Genomic DNA, 14,020 nt, shown 5'->3' on the forward strand with positions numbered 1-14,020 from the left:
CTAATAATAATTTAAGAGCCTTGAATTTCCTAAGTGATTGTTGACCAGATGCAATCCTAGCCATTTTCAGCATGAACTTGGTGCTGATAATGGTGTTTTGCTAGAGAATTTATTTCATGTTCATTCTAGTGGCCATTTCTAGTGACATGTAGTACTTTTAATTTCTTGGAGTTTTAGACAGGGCTTCTAGTCCTGTCCTGGCAACATCTAAACTTATCCATTTCCCACTCAGGTACCTGTTTACACTCTCTGTGCATGCTTCTTGTTTCTACAATCAGGATCCTGATCTTTTTAAAGACTTTCATTTTGTTATAACCACGGGCTAGTTGAGAGATTGTTATTGGTATCTCTGCTTGTGCCTCTTGTTTGCTCAAAGTGATCTGAACTGTCTTTGATAGCCTTAACAGATGGTCTGCTTTCTCTAGTACCTAGTAGTAATCCATAGCTCTACTACATCAAGTACATTTTTAATGTTCTTTTGCTGATTATTTTCATCTTGCTTTTGTTCTCCTTCTTAACCCTTGTCCTGTGCCCCATTCTAAATCCGTATGTTGCCAAAATGCATAACTTACACCAAAAAAAGGATCATACATACCTGCTGTCCATTCTGAAAGTCATTATACTGACAGTTTTTCAATGATGAGTAGGCAACTGAAAGCATCAAATGATTGTATTGCAACAATTATTGTACCTCTCATCAACAATAGTGAATTGATGGCCTTAGTCATACTAGTAATCACAGTTTTATTTTTAATTCTATCCATCCTGCTTGCCATTTCTTTAGTTAGCCACATACTAGTTGCTTGGTATGTGCAATAGTGTATTTCTAGCCCAAAAAGTGGTATTGTGTCAAATAATACTTCAATGCTGGTAAGTTGATTCTGTCCAAAGCCTGAATAAATTTAGTCAGAAAACTAAATAAATGATTTGTTCCAAGGCCAGATGCATAGAAATACTAAAGAAGATTGGACACAAATATTGATCTACTAGAGGCCCAGTGCACGAAATTGTGTGCGGATATGGTCCCTAGGCCTGGCCTGTGATCAGGGCCATCTTCCCCAGCTGCCGGCAGCTGGCCCCGCCTCCCGCCATCACCCATCCCCGGTTCCCCATTCACCATCAGGGGATTGGAGCCTGCTGGCCCAGGGGAGGGACCGAGAGGTGATAGGTGCACCTCATAGTGACTGCTTGAGTAGTCATTCTGGTTGTTCCGCCGTTCAGCCAATTTGCATATTGCTCTTTTATATATATAGATATAAACGTTCAGATTTGGTTAAAATCTGCCACATTGGCATCACCATGTATCTCACTTCTGTAAAACAAACTGACATTCTTGATTTTATTTTCTGCTTTGCTAGTCAATGAATAATGAATTTCATACTAAACTAGAGGCCCAGTGCACGAAATTCATGCATGGAGGCGGGGGTGTCCCTCAGCCCGACCTGTACCCTCTCACAATCTGGGACCCCTCGGAGGATGTCCGATTGCCAGTTTAGGCCCGATCCCTGCATTAGGCCTAAACTGGCAGTCAGACATCCCTCACGCAATCTGGGACTGCTGCCTCCTAACTGCTCACCTGCCTGCCTGATCGCCCCTAACCACTCGCCTGCCTGCCTGATGCCCCTGTCTGCTCATCTGCCTGCCTGATCACCCCTAACCACCTCTGACTTGGCCTCCGCCATGGCGGCTTCATCCAGAAGGACTTCCGGAAGGTTGTTCGGCTGTCCAGTCTAATTAGCATGTTACACTTTTATTATTATAGATAGAAAACAAAATTAACTGACAGGTTTTAACTGTGTGCTTTTGTGAACTCTTCATACTGGGTTCTAGTGATACTTGATGGGACATTTCTGCTTCTAGTATCTAAAGATTTGTAAGAGCTCTGACAGATGCATTTTACTGAGCTTGATGTTTATACACAGATATCAGTTGTATCTAGAATACAACAAAAAATCTTTTTTATTGCATTGAGCTTCAGCCTGAACATTCAGTAAAACCAAAGTACATACAAAGATTTTTTTTTCAAAGCATGCCTAAGTCTTTAGGAATCTCTGCTTAAATAATACATCCCTTAACAAAACTAATTTTATACTCTTACAGATGGTATCTCAACTTACTGTTTACATTAACACTTAGAGATGGAATTTGTTCACTGATAATGGTACTATAATATTAGAATTTCAGTTCCTTAAAGTTGTCTTTTCTTTCAAAAGGTTTCCTTTTTGCAGTCTAAATGGTTAGTACATGCCATCCAGATGAATGCATTAATCCATAAGTTACTGGATGTTTACTAAGCAGTATTTTGCCTTCTAAAATAAGCATACTTTAATTTAGAACTTTGAGGCCCTGGACAAAATTGTTCCTCAAAGGGTAAAATGTTATCTTGATTACTATTTACAAATGTACTCTATAGCTTATGAAATGACTTAAAACACATTAACAAGAAAGGAAAGCAAACTTGGACACACTTTCCTCATGTTTCCATAGACCTGCTTGGCAAACTTTCATAATTTTTTATCATTATATCCAAAACATTGCACTTTATTGTAAAAATGAATCATATTGCTTTCCTAGCATAATTTTTTAAAAACGTGTTACATTATTCTAATTTTGTTTAAAGGGACATGCAAATTGCAGTCATTGTTCAGTTTTATATCTTTTTCTTCTTCAGGTTATGGTTGGAGTAAAACAACTTTACCCAGGAAAAAATAGTATAGTAAAGTGATTAAAAACCTTTTTTTAGTATAAATTAAAATATCTTTCTACGTTGAGGTATATCTTTCTATATTTTGAATATTACTCAAACAAATCATGATACAGTTTTTAAACCAGAGTTCTGGTTTAAATGACCCTGGATCCTCACAGAAGGTAGTTAATGGTCACATACACTGTAGTGTATCCAGTAGGTACTAAATTTACTGATTCCAAGTATAGAGATTATCTGAAATAATATTCCTTGAATATATATCTAAAGAGGTGGCAAGGGTTTATTTGGTGCTTCATACAGGCAGTCTTGCACTATTCTGTTTAGAGCAGTGATTCTCAAACTCTTTTGGTTCCAGGACCCCTCTACACACTTTAGGAAGTATTGAGAACCATAAAACGCCTGTATGTATGAGTTATGTCTATTGATATTTACCATATTAGAAATTAAAACAGAATTTTTAAAAATATCTTTTTAAAAAAAAAAAACAATAGTAAACCCATTGTGTGTTAACATCAGGTAAGCTATGGAAAATTTCACCATACACTATCAGAGAATGAGAATGGAAAAAGACAAAGGATGTCTTAGCATTATGCACATAGTTTTGACTTTTTGAACCCCCTGAAAGTATCTTGAGAATACTCAGTGGTCCCCAGATCACATTTCAAGAACCATTGATGCAGAGGTTATCATTTTAATTGAAGGTAAGCTTTATGCTTTAGGGACCATTCAGTCTGTTTACAGAATGCAAAAAAGTGCAATTTGCAAATTGGTTAGAAGTTGATCAGGAATGTGGTTTAAGAGTACAGGCATTGTTCATTTAATAATTACCTTAATAGTCACTGCAATTGTTTGATCATAATGGTAGTCTTTTGACTGCTGAAACAGGAATTTCTGGGGTAACATCTGAGCTAGAATTTGGGTGTTCAAGTGGGGTATTAACATTTACTTCAATAGTAAAATTTCTATACTTCTTAAGATAGCTGTTTTGAACAGTTGTTCTACCAAAATTGATGTTTCTAGGGACCTGGCCCGACAAAGGAGACAAGGTCACATAAGTGCACTGTCCTGGATCCTATTGCAACAAGATATGAGATTCCTAGCTGTGAATCACCTAAGGGCTTGAGCTTTAATGATAGTTACGGAAGATAGTGCGAGTATACAACTGGCTAAACTTCTGCAAGTGCCTTTTCTAGTCCCAGAGCCTAATGTCCTTGACAGATATTAATTTGAAACCTTACTAAATTTTTAACTTCCGTTTTTAAAATTGGGGATCCATTTTCAAAATGTAATCATCATTGTGTTAATGTGGAGTTATGCTAGAAATTATCCACCTGAAACCTCTCATTGTTTCTGACCATCTTAATGGCATCTCTATTCCACAGAGAAAGACAAACTAATTTTGCTGCCTAGTAAAAGGAGGGGAGAGGTTGTTGGCTTTCATGGACAAATACTATTATAATAAACCTTATGATAGAATATGTAAAGGGAAGCAGGGATAGTTAAAATACACAAAACAAAATATAGCATAATGACTTTGAATATGAACTACTTGGGGTAAATTAGCAACAAATTATTAATGATAAGTCTCTAACCTTCCTGATATTAAATCATAATCACTATTCTGCTTGAAGAGATTACACAATCCTAATTAAAACTTATTTCTCAAAATATGTTGCTTCCTTAGGACTTTTACTAAATCCCATTATATAAATGGCCGTTCATAGGCACTGGGTTTAGTTAGGTGCTTTAATAGATTCTAGATTGGAGGGCATAATTGCAAATGGTATTCTAACTCATTGGCAGAATTTATGTGAAATTGACCCTGCCACAGTTAACTTGGCTTTATCTAAGCAAATAATTCAATTTTTATCTAATAAAATTAGTGCTTCACACCATTTTTTAGTCCCTTACTTTTCCAAAACAATGAATCCTTTATGAAGATGACTAAGATGCATGTCATGAAGCTAATACTCTTGCAATAGCCCACTGAGTCATACATCCTTCGGGTTGCTTAGTCATCTTGATCATTGCCTGACTGGCTCTCACATTTACAAGAGAATATTTCCATCAGTGTTTTCTGTCTCATTGTTCATTGTTTTATTTTTACAAGATTAAATTTCTTTCTTTTTAGGTAAATTCAAAATCCAGAGATAAGGTTGCTTGCACATAATTGCCTATATATAAATATTAGATGGATAGATTGTAAGCTTTACTAGTATGTGAACTCTTTTGCAGAGCACTTTAAAATTTGAAAATATGGTACTCAAACTGGATGCCTTTGAATGTCTTCTAGAAACTAATTTATACTTTTTGGAGTAGTCTGGCTATGATTTTTTTTTTAAGCTGATCACTACTTGTTAAAGTAGCTCCAGATTTGGTTTGTATATAAGCCAGTCTTATTTGCTTCTGTAAGAATAAATCACTGAAAATATTTTAAATAACTTAAGTGCAATAAAAAAAAAATAAGTAACCATTAAGCCATTTTGATGTTTTGATCTAAATTAGATTTCAAGAATCCTTTTCCCAGTTAATCTTTCTATCATTATTTTCTCCAAAAGTAACCAAATCTTATTAAAGTGCCTTAATGTTACTAAATTTACTTAGGTAACATTTTGCAAAACACTTTTTGTTTCAGTACGATGATCTAAGCTTTCCCATTTTATAGTACATAAAAACACTTTTTTCAATGGGATCACGTCCCCAGATACTAGTAAGATACAGAACTGCAGAATGTCCTTTGTAGAACCATAGCTAGTTCATCACTTAAAAACTTTTAATCTTAAATTTTAAGTAATTAATCAGTTTTGTTGGCCCAATAAAAATAAATCTTATGTCTCACCTTCAAGACCAATAATGTAATAGCACAAAATTATGTTGACATAGTTATATAATTATTAAATGTTTCACATTTTAAAAGCTTTACTTTTTTATATTTCCCCTATATTTTGTGGTATTAAATGTGAGGAAATGTAAAAAGTGGCAATATTTGGGAAAATTGAATTTTCCCTATTTCTTTTATTGTTTTTCAAATATTTTTGTTCCCTTGTTGAAAATTCCATTCAGCAATGACTCCACATTGTTCTAAAAAAAAAAGTCCTAGAAAACCACTGTCAAAAACTGAAATTCAATATGCACGTTATTCAAAGACTGAAAGTATTATTTTCCAGAGTAAAATAAGCCCCACATTAATAGAATGCAGTGGACTTCTTAAAACACTAAGACAAATGTTGAGGATGAGACACTTTAAACATATATAAAAGTGATAACTTAGATTTTTTGGAGTGCTTGTTCTTTATAGACATAGTGCTAAGAGCTTTAAACATGTTCTTATTTAATCCTCACAACTCTTTGATGTAAGTAGCGGTAATAAGGGAACTGAGGCTTAGGGAGGTTAATAACTTGCTTAAGGTTACATGTGTAGTAATTGGCAGTGCCCAGATTCATTTATTTGACAAACACCCAAGCCTGTGCTCATAAACACCATACAATACTATGTCATAGACAATCTATAATAATAAAAGCGTAATATGCTAACTAGACTGGACAGCCAAACGACCTTCCAGACGTCATTCTGGATGTCCTTCCAAACAAAGCCGCAGCAGCGGGGGCCGAGGCAGAGGCAGTTAGGGGCAATCAGGCAGTCAGGCAAGCAGTTAGGGGTGATCAGGCAGGCAGGCAAGTGGTTAGGAGCCAGTGGTCCCGGATTGTAAGAGGGATGTCCAACTGCCGGTTTAGGCCCTATCCTGGCAGTCAGACATCCCCCAAGGGGTCCCAGATTGCAAGAGGCTGAAGGCCGGGCTGAGGGACCCCTTTTCCCCCTTGCACGAATTTTGTGCACCAGGCCTCTAGTCTATAATAATAAAAGTGTGCCCTGACCGGTTTGGCTCAGTGGATAGAGCATCAGCCTGTGGACTGAAGGGTCCCAGGTTCAATTCTGGTCAAGGGCATGTACCTTGGTTGCAGGCACATCCCCAGTGGGAGGTGTGCAGAAGGCAGCTGAATCGATGTTTCTCTCTCATCGATGTTTCTAACTCTCTATTTCTCTCCTTCTCCCTTCCTCTCTGTAAAAAAATCAATAGAATATATTTTTTAAAAAATAATAATAATAAAAGTGTAATATGCTAATAAAACCAGACGTCCTTCCTTCTGGACAAAGCCACAGCGCGTGGGGTCTGAGGCAGAGGTGGTAGAAGCCCCCTGGCCGCGGCAGCAGCGGGTGGGGGCCGCAGCAGAGGCCCTTGCATGAATTTCATGCATCGGGCCTCTAGTATAATACAAAAAGGGATAGGAAACAGAGTTGCATATAAACACTGATTCCAAGATGGCTGCCTTTCATCAGGGGCTATGATCAGAGAGGCCACCACAGTGATTCATTAGCCCAAAACAACTCCTACTTTCTTATTTCTATTAATAGTACCCCAATTTTCTTCTCATTCAGACTTTAAGTCCTGGATTCAGCTTTGAATCACCATCTTCATTATCTCCTATATCTAGGCCAGTGATGGCAAACCTGTGACACGCGTGTCAGAGGTGACACGCGAACTCATTTTTTTGGTTGATTTTTCTTTGTTAAATGGCATTTAAATATATAAAATAAATATCAAAAATATAAGTCTTTGTTTTACTACGGTTGCAAATATCAAAAAATTTCTATATGTGACACAGCACCAGAGTTAAGTTAGGGTCACTGACTAGGCTTTTATGTTGCCTGATTTTCTCACATTCTTCCCTGTTATCCATTCTTTTTTTTGTTTAATGTTTTTATTGGTTTTTAGAGGAAGGGAGAGGGATGGAGAGATAGAAACATCAATGAGAGAGGAACATCATTGATTGGCTGCCTCTTGCGTGCCCCTTACTGAGGATCAAGCCTGCAACCGGGCATGTGCCCTGACCTGGAATCAAACTAGTGACCTCTTGATTCATGGGTCAATGCTCAACCGCCGAGCCACACCAGCCGGGCCCTATTATCCATCCTTAATACAGCTAATTAACTTGTCTCCCTACTCTGATCTTTCCATATTTTAATCAAACTAATGTCTGGCTGCCAAATTAATCTTTCTGAAATGCAGCTCAGATAATGTCATTTCTCTGTCTTATAGTTATCATTGCTATCATCCTTGTCTAGTACAGAACCTAGAAAAATAAAAATGTAGTTTTGGAAAAGACAGGTTATGGTTTGTTATTAGCTTTATTTTTTTAACATATTTTTATTGATTTCAGAGAGGGAGAGAGAGAGAGAAATATCAAGGATGAGAGAAAACCATTGATCAGCTGCCTCCTGCATGCCCCCTACTTGGGATCGAGCCTGTAACCCAGGCATGTGCCCTTGACTGGAATCGAACCTGGGACCCTTCAGTCCACAGGCCAATGCTCTATCCACTAAGCCAAACCACCCAAGGCTATTAGCTATAAAATGAACCCTATTGATACTTAAGAAAAGCTAATATTTTTACTTGGGCAGTTTTCAATCTTTCATTTTGATATTTGCTTTCCTTTTTTTCCATCTGTTCTTTATTTTCTTGCATTTCCCTTTTTCATCCCATTTTTTGAACTGAGTATTTTTATGAGTCTGTATTTTTTTTTTTAGTTAATTAGCTATACTCTTCATATTGTTTGGTTTTAGTATGCGGTTGCTTTATTATTTTTAGTATATAGATTTAATTTATTATAGTATACCCTTCAAGTTATATTACACCATTTCATGTAGAGCATAAGGCTTTTATAATACTTGTGTTAGGGGTGTCCCCTAGGTTTAATGATTCATTAGGAGAACTCACAGTACTCAACATATAGTCATTTCCATAGCTATGCCTTATTACAGTGAAAGGATACAAAACTAAATCAGCAAAGGGAAAAGGCACATGGGACATAGTCCAGAGGAAACCAGACACAGCCTCCAAGTATCCTCTCTCAATGAAGTCACATGGTATGCACTTAATTCCTTTAGCAACAACTGTGATAATACATGTGAAAGGTTGTCTGCCAGGAAAGCTCATTAGGGATTCAGTGCCCAGGATTTGCTGGGGTCTGGTCTATAGACCGTCTTGCCTAAAACATACCAAAATTCCAGATTCCCAGAAAAAAATGCAGATGTTCAGTACAAACTATATTGTTTGTACAAACAATTTAGGCATAGCAATTTACTCTTATTAGTTCTGGGCAATGGTAGGAATCTTCTTGAAATTCATACTCTGAGATTTCAGGTAAGAGCCAGCCTCACAAACAGGCTCTCTAATGGTAGCAGCCTAAAACCAGTTATGTGAATTGTTTTCTGCACAATAATCTATTTTTATTTCTCTCCTCCCAGCCTTTATGTTATTGTTGTTAGACATTTTACTTGTATAAATGTTATAAGTTCCACCATATAAAAGACAGTTATCTATTTAAGAGTTTTTAAAAATAAGGAAAAATATTATATATTAACCCATTTAGTTACCATTTCTGATGCAGTTCATTTCTCTGTGTTAATCCATGTTTCTATCTGGTATAATTTTTCTTCTACCTGACAGACTTCTTTTAACATAACTTGTATTGTGGATCTACTGGTGATAAAGACTTTGTCAGACATATAAAAGCTGAAAAAATTCATCACTGTTTTTTTTAATATGTTTTTATTTCAGAGAGGAAGGGAGAGGGAGAGAGATAGAAACATCAATGATGAGAGAGAATCATTGATTGGCTGTTTCCTGCACACCCCCTACTGGGGATTGAGCCCACAACCCAGGCATGTGGCCCCTGACAGGAATCAAACCTGGGACCCTTCAGTCCAGGCCGATGCTCTATCCACTGAGCCAAACTGGCTTGGGCCATCACTATTTTTGAAAGACATTTTCACTGAGTATAGAATTCTAGGTTGACAGGTTTTTCTTTTTATAATTTAAAGTTGCAGATCTGCTTTCTCATTTGCATTGTTTCTTAGAAATCTGCTGTCATTATTTTTGTTCCTCTGTACTTAATGTGTCTTTTTATTCTCTGAGTGCTTTTAAGATCTTCTCTTCATCACTTGTTTTGAACAACTTACCAGGTAATTATAATGTGCCTTGGTGTCATTTTCTTCATATATCTTGCACTTGAGGCTCATTGAGCTTTTTGGATCAGTGAGTTTATAGTTTTCATCAAATTTGGAAATGTCATAGCCATCCATTATTTCTTTAAATATATTTTCTGTTTCCCCTTCCCTACCCCTTCAGTAACTTCAATTACACCTATATTTGGCCACTTGGAATTGTCTCAGTCACTGATGCTCTTTTTATTTCAGAGGATTCTTTTTTCTCCGTATGTTTAATTTGGGATAGTTTTTACATCTATCTCTTCAAGGTCACTCATTTTCTGTAATGTCACTATTCTTATCTAGTGTGTTTTTCATTTCTTTTGTTGTATCTTTTTTCTCTAGAAGTTAAATTTGGATCTTTTTTATCTCGCATGTTCCTACTTTTGAACCTGTAGAATATTGTCACTGTTTTAATACCTTTCTCTGCTAATTCTAATATCTCTGTCAATTCTGGGTCAGTTTCAATTGATTGATCTTTCTGCTAATTGTGGTTGATATTTTCCTGCTTTTTTGCATGTCCAATAATCTTTATTTGGATGCCTGACATTGTGAATTCAAACTCATTGGGTGTTGGATGTTTTTGTATTTCTATAAATATTCTTTAATTTCTGTCTGGAATATTAAGTTATTTGGAAACAGTATGATTACTTTTGGGTCTTACATTTAAGATTTGTTGAATAGAACTGGAACAATATTTATTACAGGTCTCATTAGTCTGTACTAGAGGCCCAGTGCACGAAATTCTTGCACAGGTAGGGTCCCTTGGCCTGGCTGGTGATCAGGGCCGATTGAGGCCTTCCTTCCCCCAGCTGCCAGCCACCAGCCGGGGCCTTCCTTCGTTCTGTGCCGTCCCCTAGTGGTCAGCTTACATCATAGCGAGCGGTCAAACCCCCAGGCAGTCGAACTCCCGAGGGGACAATTTACATATTAGCCTTTTATTATATAGGATTACTGAGACAAGACCTTTCTCGATATCCTACCCACTGTCCTGTATATTGTGAATTTTTTCATTCTGACAGTAGGAAGAGGCACTGTTCCTGGCTCTATGTAAGCAGTTCCTGGCCCTATGTAAGCCCTAGGTGAGCACTCTTCTCTCTAATCCTCTTGGATAGGTCTTTACCTTGTCTTGGGTGGTTTTCTTATACACATCAGTACTTTGTTGATTACTCAAGGGTTATGCTCCACAAATCTTCAGGATTATTTCTGTGCAGATCTCTCCTTCCCAGTACTCTGTCCTCTTAACAGTTGCTACCTTGGTCTGCCTGGGTTCTCAGCTTCATCTCCTCGACTAGGGGAGTCAGCCAGAACCTACCTAGGTCTCCCTCCCCCGTCATGGCCTGGAAATTTTCTCAAGGCTATAAGTGGCATATGGTTTGTCTTATTTGTTTTTCTTTTCTCAGAGGAGACTATTTTTCATTGCCTGTGTCTAGTGTCTTGAAAACCTTTATTTTATATTTTTTGTCTAGAGGTGTACTTGTTTGTTTGGGGGTTGTTTTAAGTGGAAGGGTAAATCTGGTCCTTGTTATTCCATCTTGGCCAGAAGTGAAAATTCATGTCAAATTTTTAAAAAGAAAATTAATAGATCAGGTGGACCAGAGCATAAATCCATCTCTCATTAGAAAACGACTTTCTTGGTAGTTAAATTGTGTACTCTGTGAGCTAAAATACCTACTGTACCTATAATAATGAAAAAGTAAATGCACAACAGTAAATCTCACATTAGTAAGACCTTAGTTACCCAAATGAATCTGTGTAACTTTTCTTTAAAAAAAGAAAGAAAATTAGTCTTTAAAAAAATTTATCCTGTCCCCTCTGGACACTAACTCTAAGGCACATTTCTTCTTTTCCCCCAGCTTCCTGTGAGAATGCTATTCTTTGTCAGTACCTTGGCCAGCATCCAGACCTTGCTTATGTTATACACAAAGCTGGGAAAATAATAGTTTTTCTTCCCCAACTGTCTTGTTATTTAATGTTTATGACAGTAGCCTTTAAACAAGAGTGTATCCCTGAAAAGTGGCAAATGAGCTATTTCCTTTTATTATCTTAATACAGAGCAGTGATTTTCAAAGACCTGGGTTTGCATCCTATAACTGCCTTCCCCTAACCATCCTGTTCTAATAAAACCAAGTCTATCTATATTTCTTTGAGAATGGAAAATCAATATTCACTATTTTCATTCATGATTTCACTTACTAAATGTTACTGAATATACATACTATATGATAAGAACTGTACTAGTTAATAAGGACTTAATAGGTTGGGTAATTGTGGTAGGGTAAGTTGATGAGATATGAGAATAGAAGTGTTGGGGTTAACATGATCGTGTCAGATACATATATTTGCTGGCTGTTTATATGAATTAACCTAGGAATGACAATATTTTAGGGATGTGCAGAAGAGGAGGAATCGTTAAAAGATACATCAGGAGAACTAGAAAAAAGTATCATCTTAAGCCCAAGAAGGGAATGTATTTCAAAAAAAATGGGGCTTAGTTAAAACTGTTAAATACTGAGGAATGAATTAGAAGCATGAAGGCTGAAAATAAGTTATTGGAATTAACAGTTAGAAAGTCTTTAATGACTTTAACCAAAAGAATTTCTGAAGAGTGAAATTGAAGGAGGCCAGGCTAGAATGAGTTATTGTTGTGTACGTGAAGATAGCAAGCATGGCTCTTTCAAAATGTTGGGTAGTGAAAGGAGATAAGTTAGAAGCCTCAAAGGGAAGAGGGCTATGTATGTTCTCAATATTTTTATTTTAAGTGTGTGTTGGAGGGGGGTGATTATGGTTACACTAGATATCTTTTTTGGCTTGATAATATGAATAGTGATAGCACTTAACAGCCAGGCACTGTCCTAGGTCTATTACGTGCATTAATTTATGTAATCCTCACAGAATCATTGTTATCCCTGATTTTAAAATGAGGAAAACTGAGATATTGAGAACCTAAGTAACCATCCTAAGGTCACACAGCTAGTGAGTAACAGAGACAAGATGCAAACTGAGGCATCTGGCTCTGAGTCCACAGTTTTACCCACTTTACTGCTGACCCAAAAAGTGATTCTGCTTTATTTAATCTTTAAAAAAAAAAACACACAGAGAGAGAGAAGTTATCTGGAATGAACATATCTCAGACTATTATCTTTAGGTTGTCCTTTAGGACATTCTTCAAAAACTCATTTCTGGAGGTAGGAAGAGCTGCCTACTATAGTCCTGTTCAAGAGCACCACGAATAAACAGCAGACCCTAAAGAGATTTGACTCCTATAATGGGAGAGTGAGCTTTCTGGAAATTCAGTGGACAATGAGCCCATTCCGTGGTTTAAGTATTTCTTAAGGGGCGGGGGGTGGGAAGCATGTCTTTTTACTTATGTTTGGTGCTAATGTGATACCAGGTTTTGTCTGAAGCACGTGTTTTTCCTCTCCTCTGTGTAGAGAATAGCATGCATGGCATGAACCCTAAAAAGTTATCTTTTGTTCTGAGGAACAGAGGTGCTTCCAGGCTAGACTTTACAGTCATTATGAGAGAATGTGAGGAAATACAACTCTGCTCCTGTTTGCACCAGACCTTGGCTGTGTTACACACTACCCTTTCTCCTGCCAGTCCTGTGACTGACTTCTTTTATGATGATTCATAGTTGTTTTCCATGAGTAAATATGCTTCAGTCTAAATCCAGTTAGAGTTCTTTTGCCCCACTTCCCCTTTCCCTTCTCTTCTTGCTGCAGCTGTTTATATTTGCATTTGGGCTAGTGGATCTGTTAGCCTTAATGCACTTTTGTTTGTTTTTTAAATGTTTACTCTTCGCCTTAGTTAATAAAGGTCAGTTTTCGCTATAAGCCTAGATATGTAATTATACTTATTGAAGTCTCACAGAGTCTGTTTCCTAGAGAGAATTTATTTGTCTGCTGTGAGCCTAATTTGCACTGAAGAGATGCATACACTTATCTGAGTCTAGAGTGGTTATTAAATCCCTTTTAAAAACAGCTATCCAAAGCTTGTCTGATTTTTGTGCCCTATTGTAATGTTTTTCCTTTTTGTATTTTTTCCTTCAACATTTTATTAGAAAATTTTTGGATGTAAAATAATGAAAGAATTCTACAATAAACACCCATATACCTACCACCTTGATCATATCATTAACATTTTGCTATATTATTTTGTCACATATCTATCCATCTGTCCCTTTCTTTATCCACCCATTATTTTTTACAATTCAAAGTAAATTGCAGTATACCTTATTGGCATGTTTTGAGAAGGATGGGATG

General features: G+C 36.9%; 1 protein-coding gene across 8 annotated transcripts in view; it reads left to right on the forward strand.

Moving 5' to 3' along the window:
• TANC2 (tetratricopeptide repeat, ankyrin repeat and coiled-coil containing 2) overlaps window positions 1-14,020 on the forward strand; it is a 281,996-nt gene that overhangs the window by 176,635 nt on the left and 91,341 nt on the right. The gene's annotated exons all lie outside the window — the stretch shown is intronic.

This window comes from Myotis daubentonii, chromosome 16, assembly GCF_963259705.1.
Source record: "Myotis daubentonii chromosome 16, mMyoDau2.1, whole genome shotgun sequence".
Classification (NCBI taxonomy): Eukaryota; Metazoa; Chordata; class Mammalia; order Chiroptera; family Vespertilionidae; genus Myotis; species Myotis daubentonii.